Source organism: Cherax quadricarinatus, chromosome 27 (genome assembly GCF_038502225.1).
Source record: "Cherax quadricarinatus isolate ZL_2023a chromosome 27, ASM3850222v1, whole genome shotgun sequence".
Classification (NCBI taxonomy): Eukaryota; Metazoa; Arthropoda; class Malacostraca; order Decapoda; family Parastacidae; genus Cherax; species Cherax quadricarinatus.
Genome location: NC_091318.1, coordinates 9,498,307 through 9,510,594, shown reverse-complemented (window position 1 = coordinate 9,510,594; position 12,288 = coordinate 9,498,307). Strand labels below are relative to the sequence as shown.

At 46.2% G+C, this 12,288-nt stretch overlaps 1 long non-coding RNA gene across 1 annotated transcript in view; it reads right to left on the bottom strand.

Annotated features, from left to right (window-relative positions):
- The window catches only part of LOC138853300 (uncharacterized), a 46,001-nt gene that overhangs the window by 28,342 nt on the left and 5,371 nt on the right, over window positions 1-12,288 (bottom strand). Inside the window, exon 2 of the long non-coding RNA XR_011392507.1 lies at window positions 2,168-2,226. This is a non-coding gene — a long non-coding RNA (uncharacterized lncRNA). The remainder of the gene's footprint in view (window positions 1-2,167; window positions 2,227-12,288) is intronic.

The window sequence follows — 12,288 nt, the reverse complement described above, 5'->3', positions numbered from 1 at the left end:
GGGGTCCCGGTCTGACACAGCAACACCAGGGGTCCCGGTCTGACACAGCAACACCAGGGGTCCCGGTCTGACACAGCAACACCAGGGGTCCCGGTCTGACGCAGCAACACCAGGGGTCCCGGTCTGACACCACCCGGGGTCCCGGTCTGACACAGCAACACTAGGGGTCCCGGTCTGACACAGCAACACCAGGGGTCCCGGTCTGACACAGCAACACCAGGGGTCCAGGTCTGACACAACAACACCAGGGGTCCCGGTCTGACACAGCAACACCAGGGGTCCCGGTCTGACACAGCAACACCAGGGGTCCCGGTCTGACACAGCAACACCAGGGGTCCCGGTCTGACACAGCAACACCAGGGGTCCCGGTCTGACACAGCAACACCAGGGGTCCCGGTCTGACACAGCAACACCAGGGGTCCCGGTCTGACACAGCAACGCCAGGGGTCCCGGTCTGACACAGCAACACCAGGGGTCCCGGTCTGACACAGCAACTCCAGGGGTCCCGGTCTGACACAGCAACACCAGGGGTCCCGGTCTGACACAACAACACCAGGGGTCCCGGTCTGACACAACACCAGGGGTCCCGGTCTGACACAACACCAGGGGTCCCGGTCTGACACAACACCAGGGGTCCCGGTCTGACACAGCAACACCAGGGGTCCCGGTCTGACACAGCAACACCAGGGGTCCCGGTCTGACACAACAACACCAGGGGTCCCGGTCTGACACAACAACACCAGGGGTCCCGGTCTGACACAGCAACACCAGGGGTCCCGGTCTGACACAGCAACACCAGGGGTCCCGGTCTGACACAGCAACACCAGGGGTCCCGGTCTGACACAGCAACACCAGGGGTCCCGGTCTGACACAGCAACACCAGGGGTCCCGGCCTGACACAGCAACACCAGGGGTACCGGTCTGACACAGCAACAAGACGGGTTCCCGGTCTGACACAGCAACACCAGGGGTCCCGGCCTGACACAGTAGCACCACGGAGTCCCGGCCTGACACAGCAACACCACGGGGTCCCGGGATGACACAGCAACACAACGGGGTCCCGGGATGACACAGCAACACCACGGAGTCCTGGGATGACACAGCAACGCCACGGAGTCCCAGGATGACACAGCAACACCACGGGGTCCCGGGATGACACAGCAACACCACGGTGTCCCGGCCTGACACAGCAACACCACGGGGTCCCGGCCTGACACAGCAACACCACGGGGTCCCGGCCTGACACAGCAACACCACGGGGTCCCGGTCTGACACAGCAACACCACGGGGTCCCGGCCTGACACAGCAACACCACGGGGTCTCGGCCTGACACAGCAACACCACGGGGTCCCGGCCTGACACAGCAACACCACGGGGTCCCGGCCTGACACAGCAACACCACGGGGTCCCGGCCTGACACAGCAACACCACGGGGTCCCGGCCTGACACAGCAACACCACGGGGTCCCGGCCTGACACAGCAACACCACGGGGTCCCGGCCTGACACAGCAACACCACGGGGTCCCGGCCTGACACAGCAACACCACGGGGTCCCGGCCTGACACAGCAACACCACGGGGTCCCGGCCTGACACAGCAACACCACGGGGTCCCGGCCTGACACAGCAACACCACGGGGTCCCGGCCTGACACAGCAACACCACGGGGTCCCGGCCTGACACAGCAACACCACGGGGTCCCGGCACAAAGGAAGTCTATCTCACTTATTTTACTAAAGCAACAGTTTAGCATAATCTACTTTAACTAGTGGGCCACGCTCACCTGTGACGAAACCTCCCACTGCTACACTTCACTATTACTCCAGTATTTAATGTTTGGAAGGAAGCCTCTGTTTTAGGCTGAGAGACTGACCATCACCTGTCGAGGCTGAGGGCCTGATCACCTCACAATTACTTGTAGTGTCTTCGGTAATATATTCGCTTGTATTAGACTAAAGAAACCTGCTGCGCAGGCGAAACGTTAGGGCAATAAAGAAACCCAAGAGCCGCATATGCGCCTTAATCATCAGATATTTTAATATTTGCTATTCTCGGTTATGTTAAGTTAGCTAAGTCTAGACTCTAAAAGGCTTGCTTTGAATTAACGTATATAACCTATATATGTACAATTACGCGACAATAAAGAAATAAGAAACGTGAGTGACTTACCTCAGGAAGCACGGGAAGGAGGGTTCGTAAAATCTCGAACTTACGTTTTGTGTCGAGCACTGAAAAAAAAAAAATTGATGTACTGTATGCAGTAAAGTGTAGCCGTATACTACAAGTCTGCCCACAGCGTGCCTCATAAAAATGAGGTAGCCGGAATACAGGTTTACCCACAATATAACTGTTATACAGCATATAATAGTCGCGCTCTAAATGTGTTCCCAATTTTGTTAAAAACTCTTTACTACCCTCTTCCCCCACCACCTAAATCCCCGATCCCAAAATCTGTGCCTTTGGCGCATGTTCTACATACATTTAAATATATAAATAAACTATTACCAAAACTAAGACATGGAAAACATTTGATATGAGGGTCAGGGGATGTGGATAGGGTATTTTCTAGAAAATTTAATACATCTGCAATATGCTGTTTACCCTATTCTTATACCTTATCTACATAGAGGGAACAAAAGTTAACTGTTTTCCTGTCATATTCCATCACGCAGGATGGATTTCACACACACTGCTGAAATCAGTCGACCAGAGCTGAGCTGAGAGGGTCGGGTGGATCTGGGGAATGGGTGGGGGAGAATGACAAAGGGGAGACTGGGTAGTTTTAAGGAAAGGAAATGAAGTGGGGGAGGGAGGGGTGATCGGGGGTTTTGTGGAGAGGAAATTAAGAAAGGGGGTGGGTGGTGTTGGGGAGAGAGAGAGGGAGAGAGAGGATGGGAAGAGAGCAACAGACGGGGTACGTGGGAGAGGCAGATTGTTGAAGACTACCATCTTTGATCCAGGGATCCCCAAACTCTTCAGCTCATCGACACCTTCATCAAGTTTCAGAATGTTTGTTCAATGACACCCAAACATTTATTATATGAAAATAATTAAATAAATAGTACGTTAACTAATAGTATTACGAATAATAACAGACTACCATCTCAACATGGAGATAATCTGCGCAGGACTACCTATAGTCTTGGTCTGTTTAGTCTTGTAGACACTACCTGCTGAAAATTAACTACAGTCAGGGACTAACGTCTATCTATTTGTCGTGCCGAATATGTAAAACTTGCGATTTTCGCTTAAATAGTAACGCTCTTCTTGCCGAATAAGTTAAGCGAAAAATTGTGTATGCAGCCGAATAATGTGACATTTATTTAGCAACGCGCTCTCCAAAAAGCTTGATGTATGCTACAGTAATTTGCACGCAAAAATTCTCATACATGCTGAATCCTAACGAAAAAAAGTATATTTCATTGAGTTTATTAAATTACTGTAAATTTATCTAAAATATATTTAGCTGGATTAAGCTAAATTAAATTGAGCTTGTTATAATAAGGTTAGGCAAGTTTTCTAAGGTTCTTTTGGTACAAGCTTTTTAATTTTTTACATTAACCTAAATGAAAAAAATATATATCTTTAAACGTATAAGACAAAATTTTTAGAAAGGACTTAATTTTAAACGAGTTCTTGCTAACTGACCAGTTTTACCTATTAGGCAAGACATTATCTATATCTATATATATATGTCGTGCCGAATAGGCAGAACTTGCGATCTTGGCTTAAATAGCAACGCTCATCTTGCCATATAGGACAAGTGAAAATTTGTGTATGCAATAATTTCGCCAAAATCATTCTGATCCTAACGAAAAATATATCTTTGTGTTTGTTTAGTATTAAGTTATTGTAAACGTATTCAAAATATTTTTAGTTGGGTTAGGCTAAAATAAATTGCGCTTGTTATAATAAGGCTAGGTAAGTTTTCTAAGTTCCTTTTGGTGCAAAATTATAAATTTTTACATCAACATTAATGAAAAAAATATATCTTTAAACGTATAAGAGAAAATTTTAGAAAGGACTTAATTTTAAATGAGTTCTTGCTAATTGACCAGTTTTACATATTCGGCACGACATATATATATATATATATATATATATATATATATATATATATATATATATATATATATATATATATATATATATATATATATATATATATTCATTTACAGAGGTTAACTACGGTATAAATATTCTTACACCACTTTTAATAGAATCATCTGCATGGTCCATGGTCAGCTGTTGATACTGGGTGGTTTGTGAACTAACAATAAGGTTTCAGGGAACACAGTCCCAGCATCGTTTCTAGGATGGGACAACATCGAAAGGACTCTCATACTGAATGTCCGTTGTTAGATCCCCGGCATGCATAGAAACGCTCGGCATGTTTCCCTACACCTGCTGCCCCTATTCACCTAGCATTGGGAAGGTACCCGAGTGCTAGTCGACTGTTGTGGGACGCATCCTGGGAGGGGTGGTAGTATACCTTTGGGCTGGGTTTTGAAATGAGTTAAGGTAGGATAACAGCTCTTATCCTGTAAAACTGATCTGTGTAAAAAACAAAAAGGGGGGGGACACATCTCACTCTAACCATTTAAAGAGAATAGGAAAACAGATTTAAAGTTAGCCATCGAAGTAGCTACTTTATTGTGCACCCCTATATCAGACAACAGGTGGAGAAGAGAGGAATGTGTTGAGGAGACGGAAGAGGAGGAGAAAGGTTTGACGAGTGGTTTTGAAAACCGACAAGTTGAGAAATTGAAACACTTATGCAACATATGGGAATCTTTATTGAAGAAACGTTTCGCCACACAGTGACTTCATCAGTCCAGTACAGAGCAGGAAGGTATAAGGAGAGAAGTTTGAGGCAATCAGTCCCTCAGCCTGAAATAGATGTGTTCATTCCATCACTCTTGTAGGAAATACAGCATAGGGCCAGAGAGGTGGCTTATATACTGCAGTCAGGACACTGTCAGACACTGCAACATCATGGGATCTTGAATTCAACATACCTTAGGAAAGACCTACTTGCAGTGGCAGGTCCCACTGTTTCGTGCTTCGATTCACCTGACTTGAGCCGCCTGTCTGGCCCTGTGCTAGAGTGTCGTCGATTTCGTGAGTCATGCTCACGGCTTTGAGGGGACGCTAACTGGAGATTCGTCTGTAAAAACTTGCATTTGTGGTCACAGAGGTGCCTATGCTAACCTTCCTATGGTGTAGAAATATACCTAGTTGGACGAATCTTATTGTGGCTAGCTGGTCCAGTGGCTAACGCGACGGTCTGGAGTTTTGAGACTCTCTGATCGCGGGTTCTATCACCGCCCGTGGCATGGTTTGTGTCAATTCTTCGAGAAGGATGCTGGGGTAATGACTCGCCTAATCAGTTTCAAGTTTTCAAGGCTAATAAAGCCATAATGCAGCTTCTGAGTGGCGTCAAACTGTGCGACGTTGAACTTGGTTTGTAGCTTCGCCAACTCTCACAGTGACGGGTTGGGATTGGTCCTCTGCACTGGTGAAACGTTGCGCATGTTTCCTTAAATCTGCTGCCCCTGTTTACCTAGCAGTGAGTCTTAGGAAACTTGTGGGTCGCATCCTGGGAGAGAAGATTAAATGACCAGATGTCTATTGACACTTGACAATAGACATCTGTATCTGTGTATATTGTAGAAGTGAGCTACAGAAACAACTCAAATGGAGAAAGCGTGTTAAAGAGCGGAGTGAGAGCTGAGGTACTGAGGTAACGAGGATTAGAAAGTAGGTTGGGGAAGGCAGATAGGAGTATGTTAGAGGGGGGGGGGGAGAAAAACGCTGCTAGATGCAAGTTCCTGATCCAGCAAATGAACCTCCTTGGCTAGCTGCAAGAACTGTGTCAAAGTTGTCAGTGGTGATAAAAAGGCAGGATGACCTGGACTGCTGGGCCAAGAAAAAGCCTGTGGGCTCAGATAAGTTGAGCCCAAGATTGCTGAAAAGATGTGCCGACCAGCTAGCAGCACCTCTGACTTGCAACTATGAGCACTGCCTAACAGTGTAACTAGCCTTCTCTGTGGAAAGAAGCAAATGTAGTCCCTGTTCACAAAAAGAAAAGCATGGCAGAAATCAGCAACTACAGATCAGTGTCACGCCTGTCAATCACAGACATGATTCTTGAGACAATAATCTCACGGCAGATGAGAGTTTTTCTACTACCACTCACTTCATTGTGACCGTCAATACTGCTTCAGAAAGAAGTTACTCTCCAGCTGATCTCTTGATAAACCTCTCCACTAAGTGGCACCAGTCACTGGATGAATCCAAAGTCAGCCGTGTAGTAGCAATGGACATTGCTAGTGCTTTTGACTGAGTATGGTACCGGGGACTCTTGGCAAAACTAAATGCACTGGGAACCGTAGACTCTGCACTATATCTTCTCAGTGATTACCTTCAAGGTAGATCTCTAAGTGCAGTTCTCAATGAGACAAGGACAGCAAGACATCCTATTGGTGCAAGTGTTCCACATGGTAGTGTGCTTGGGCCATTGTTATATAATGTGTACTTCAATGACCTTGATCTCCACCTAGAATTCCATGCATATGCAAAACGACTGTACTCTGACACTTTTCCAAGAGAGGAAATACCAGCTGCTCTAAGTTACATTAATCACCAACTTTCAGCTATATCAACCTGGAGTAAACTGTAGAAGGTAACATTTGGTCCAGGGAAAACACAAATGATACTGGTCTCTAGGCACCATGATAGTAATGCTGGAGCAATTTTAAGAATAAATCGGAGTGTTGGAACCTGGGAACGAAATTGATATCCTTGGCATGAAATTTGACTCCAGAATAACCAACAACCACTTTGTAAATCTTGCAAACAAGGCAGCCTTGGAAGCTTACAGTACTTCGACGTGTCTCACACATGCTCGACAGTAGAGGTGGCAAGACTGTACGAGGCACAACTACGCTTGCTCACATATTGAGTATGCTCCACTTTCTTGGGTTGCCTGCCCTCCGTCACGTCTGTGACTTCTTGATAGAATAGAAAACAGAGCAAGACTACTCATCTCTCGCCTGGACCCAGCCTGGATAGATATGTCATTTCAGCAGACTTCAACACCACATGGATGTGGGTGCCTTACTCTTTTGTACAAGACCAACATTGTCAAAGTATCACACTTGACTCCACTCCGAGGACAGCGAAAAGCCAACTTCTACACAAGACGGGCAGCAAGTAACAACTTCACTCTGTACCCTTCTCCAGAACATCACTTCATCTGTGATCACAATAAATGATGACTCGAGTCTGGAACATGTTCGTACATCATAATATCAACGTAATAAAGTCAGCTGATCAAATAAAACTGCTGGCCCACAGATGGCTCCAACTTCATCCTTCTCTATATTTGTATGTCATAACAATAACAAGGCTTTCAAATGAGTTGATGTAGGTAACAGCTCTTAGCTTGTAAAAGTTAGGAATCCTTAACCTAACCTTGTACAACCCTATGTTAAAAATATATATATATGTACGCCTGTGAACTGCAATAGACGTGCGTTAGGAAGACGAAAATAAAGATGGGAGAGAATATTGCATTAGGAAGACCAGAGGTTCATTATGGAGGTTTGGCCTTATGAAGGAGAAAGAGATGCGTTGCGTTAGGGAGTGAATAAAAGATGGGCATTAGACGCTGAGTAAATGGTGCTTTAAGGAGGAAGACGAGAAAGATGTTTTAGGAAGGTCTAGAGAAATGTGTTGAGGGGGGGGGAGACAGCATGCCCTCAGTAAAGAGAAGAGAAAAAAGTGAGCTACGAAGAGACAGACAGGCAAGTGTAATATGGGGAGGACTTCATTTTATTTTTGGTAAAATTAGAAATATTAGTGATGTGCTAGTACTCTATTCTATATGATAGTTAAGTTTCTAGCTAGCTAAATTTACCTGTTACATTCCATCACATAAGATACTTCATATACGGGAGACTTCAGTAGTGTCAGCTTGAGCTGGGATACTTCAGTAGGACAATGAGGATTCATCAGCTAGGGCAGCTTCAAAGGTTTCCTTCCAGCAGAGCTGCAGCTAACTTTTCTTGGGAATTATCTCTCTGAATGGTTTATCTCATACTCAGAAGAAATTAAATTATTATGAATGTATCTCCATCACAAAGTAGGGCAAATACATATTTAATTTTATTTATACAACCCACTTCATAGTACAGGAAAAAAAACACAAAGATTTCATTTTTATCCTCCTGGACACCCTCATCGGACTCAATCTTTCTGATATTGTGTAGATTATTAAACATTCTGGGTCCATGGATGTTGATGCAAAGTTCTCTTACTGTGCCCAAGGGGGCCCTGTTTTTCACTGGGTTTATTTTACACATTCTCCAGTATTAGGACCGTTAATGTTTCTGGTTTATGTGAATGACATAAGAGATGGGATTGAGTAAACTGTATCTCCATTTGTTGATGTAAAACTAATGAGAATAAAAACAGCTGATAAGAGGAAAAGGATGCAAATGGATCTGGTATAACTACAAGTTTTATCGGATTAGTGGCCGTTTGGATTCAGCCCCAGCAAATGCAAGGATATTAATATTGGGAAAGTGCAAAAAGACTGGACACAGTACGAACAATAGGGACAGAGACTGCAGACCTCATTCAAGGAGTAAGATCTATGGGTGAGCATAGTGCCTAGCATATCGCCAGAGGCTCACAGCAACCAAATAATTTCAGCAGCTTATAAATGGTTTAAGAAACGGGCGTATTATAACACTTGTCTGATACATCATCTTAGAATGTTGGATTTGAGCTCAAAATCTTGCCTACCCTATTGGCATGCCTACTACCACTAGCGGACTCTGTCCACTTGTAACACCGTCTTCAACTTCTTCGCCCCACCTGTCTCTAATGTATAAGGACCTTTCCAGTGCACATGCTGTGTTTTTTTTTCAAAACTAACGAACTGAGCACATATCTAGACTGAGGTACAGATTACCTAAAAAAATCCATTTCACATCTTCCACCGTTTTCACTGTATTTGATTGATAATGGCACTGGTTGGTGAAACGTTCACTGTTAAGATACCCACGTGTGGCATACAAGCGACACTGAAGTCAGGGAATTATTTCTTCAGTTTCAGTGGGATTGAAAAGTGAGCTGACCTCGACGACGAAGTGGTGGAGGCAGCCTCAATACATAGCTGCAATAACAGGTACGATAATGGCCACGAGACTAGGAGGGAGTGAATCTGGCAAGCGGCAAGCTCAAGGGGTGACAACAGGTGCTAAGTCTCTACCCCAGCAACTACATAAAGGCGAGTACAACAGTAGTAATTACATACACTTATATATACACAAATACAGATTCCGCAAATGATGCTGGGCCTCAGGCGACCCAGAAACACATGCGTAGTCTGTACATACATAATTTACATATATACATATAATTTGTACACTATGCATTCGTATGCAACTGTGACTCCATTGAGCTGCTAGCTGGTGACAAATTACACAGTGAAGAATGAAAATATCGTTAAGCACCACAGAGTAGCTGAAGTATTTACACAGTTGGAAATACCCCAGTCAACCAGGTCTGAAATCTACTGGTAACCGTAAACTCGACTATTTAATGGTAAAGGTCGTGTTCGTCCTGTTTTTCAGAGAGCTTACATGTGGAATCAGCAGAGATGGAGAGCACACCTGTGGTAATGGAATTCATCTGGGAAAGAGAAGGGCGTGAAGGTTGGGGAAGGGAAAAGAGAGATTTAAGGACTGATATATGCACTGGGTAAATAATTTATATATTTTGAAAGGGGATGTTAATGTACGAATGAGGGAGGGTGGTGTGTGTGTGTGTAGGTGTGTGTGTGTAGGTGTGTGTATGTAGGTGTGTGTATGTAGGTGTATGTATGTAGATGTATGTAGGTGTATGTATGTAGGTGTATGTATGTAGGTGTAGGTGTGTGTATGTAGGTGTGTGTGTGTAGGCGTGTGTGTGTGTGTAGGCGTGTGTGTGTGTGTGTGTGTAGGCGTGTGTGTGTGTGTGTGTGTGTAGGCGTGTGTGTGTAGGCGTGTGTGTGTGTGTGTAGGCGTGTGTGTGTGTGTAGGCGTGTGTGTGTGTGTAGGCGTGTGTGTGTAGGCGTGTGTGTAGGGGTGTGTGTGTGTGTGTGTGTGTGTGTGTGTCGGGATGTGTGTGTGTGTGTGTAGGCGTGTGTGTAGGCGTGTGTGTGTGTAGGCGTGTGTGTAGGCGTGTGTGTAGGCGTGTGTGTGTGTGTGTGTGTATGTAGGCGTGTATGTAGGCGTGTGTGTAGGCGTGTATGTAGGCGTGTGTGTGCGTAGGCGTGTGTGTGTGTGTAGGTGTGCGTGTGTAGGTGTGCGTGTGTAGGTGTGCGTGTGTAGGTGTGTGTGTAGGCGTGTGCGCGCGTAGGCGTGTGCGTGTGTAGGTGTGCGTGTGTAGGTGTGCGTGTGTAGGTGTGCGTGTGTAGGTGTGCGTGTGTAGGTGTGCGTGTGTGTAGGTGTGCGTGTGTGTAGGTGTGCGTGTGTGTAGGTGTGCGTGTGTGTAGGTGTGCGTGTGTAGGTGTGCGTGTGTGTGTAGGTGTGCGTGTGTGTGTAGGTGTGCGTGTGTGTGTAGGTGTGCGTGTGTGTGTAGGTGTGCGTGTGTGTGTAGGTGTGCGTGTGTGTAGGTGTGTGTAGGTGTGTGTAGGTGTGTGTAGGTGTGCGTGTGTGTGTAGGTGTGCGTGTGTGTAGGTGTGTGTAGGCGTGTGTGTAGGCGTGTGTAGGGGTGTGTGTGTGTGTGTGTGTAGGTGTGTGTGTAGGTGTGTGTGGAGGTGTGTGGGTGTGTGGAGGTGTGTGGGTGTGTGGAGGTGTGTGGGTGTGTGTAGGTGTGTGGAGGTGTGGAGGTGTGTGGGTTTGTGTAGGTGTGTGGGTGTGTGTGTGCGTGTGTGGGTGTGTGGGTGTGTGTAGGTGTGTGGGTGTGTGTGGGTGTGTGTAGGTGTGTGGGTGTGTGTGGGTGTGTGTAGGTGTGTGGGTGTGTGTAGGTGTGTGGGTGGGTGTAGGTGTGTGCAGGTGTGTAGGTGTGTGGGTGTGTGTAGGTGTGTGGGTGTGCGCAGGTATGTGTAGGGGGTGTAGTTGTGTAGTAGTTGTGTAGGGGGTGTAGTTGTGTAGGGGGTGTAGTTGTGTAGGGGGTGTAGTTGCGTAGGGGGTGTAGTTGCGTAGGGGGTGTAGTTGCGTAGGGGATGTAGTTGCGTAGGGGCGGTAGTTGCGTAGGGGGTGTAGTTGCGTAGGGGGTGTAGTTGTGTAGCGGGTGTAGTTGTGTAGGTGTAGTTGTGTAGCGGGTGTAGTTGTGTAGTGTGTATAGGGGGTATAGGTATGTAGGGTGTGTATAAGCGGATATAGGTGTGTAGGGTGTGTATAAGGGGGTGTCGGTGTGTGTAGGGTGTGTGTGTGTGGGGGGTGTAGGGTGTGTGTGGGGGGGTGTAGAGTGTGTGTGGGGGGGTGGAAGGTGTAGGGTGTGTGTGTGTGGGGGTGTGTAGGGTGTGTGTGTGTGTGTGTGTAGGGGTGTAATGTGTGTGTGTGTGTGTAGGGGTGTAAAGTGTGTGTGTGTGTGTGTGTTGGGGTGTAAGGTGTGTGTGTGTGTGTGTGTAGGGGTGTAAGGTGTGTGTGTGTGTGTGTGTGTGTGTGTGTGTGTGTGTGTGTGTAAGGTGTGTGTGTGTGTGTGTGTGTGTGTGTGTGTGTGTGTGTGTGTGTGTAGGGGTGTAAGGTGTGTGTGTGTGTGTGTGTAAGGTGTGTGTGTGTGTGTAGAACAGGACGATAATAAACTGTGCACGATTAGGGTCACAAGTGGCATGGTCCTTAGGTAAATAGATAAATTAAAACCTAACAAATCCCCAGGCCCTGATGAACTGTATGCAAGGGTTCTAAAGGAATGTAAAGAGGAGCTTAGCACACCTTTGGCTAATCTTTTCAACATATCGCTACAAACTGGCATGGTGCCAGATAAGTGGAAAATGGCAAATGTGATACCTATTTTCAAAACAGGTGACAGGTCCTTAGCTTCTAACTATAGACCAATAAGCCTAACCTCCATAGTGGGAAAATTTATGGAATCAATAATTGCCGAGGCAGTTCGTAGCCACCTTGAAAAGCATAAATTAATCAACGAATCTCAGCATGGTTTTACAAAGGGGCGTTCCTGCCTTACGAATTTATTAACTTTTTTCACTAAGGTATTTGAGGAGGTAGATCATGGTAATGAATATGATATTGTGTATATGGACTTCAGTAAGGCTTTTGACAGGGTCCCACATC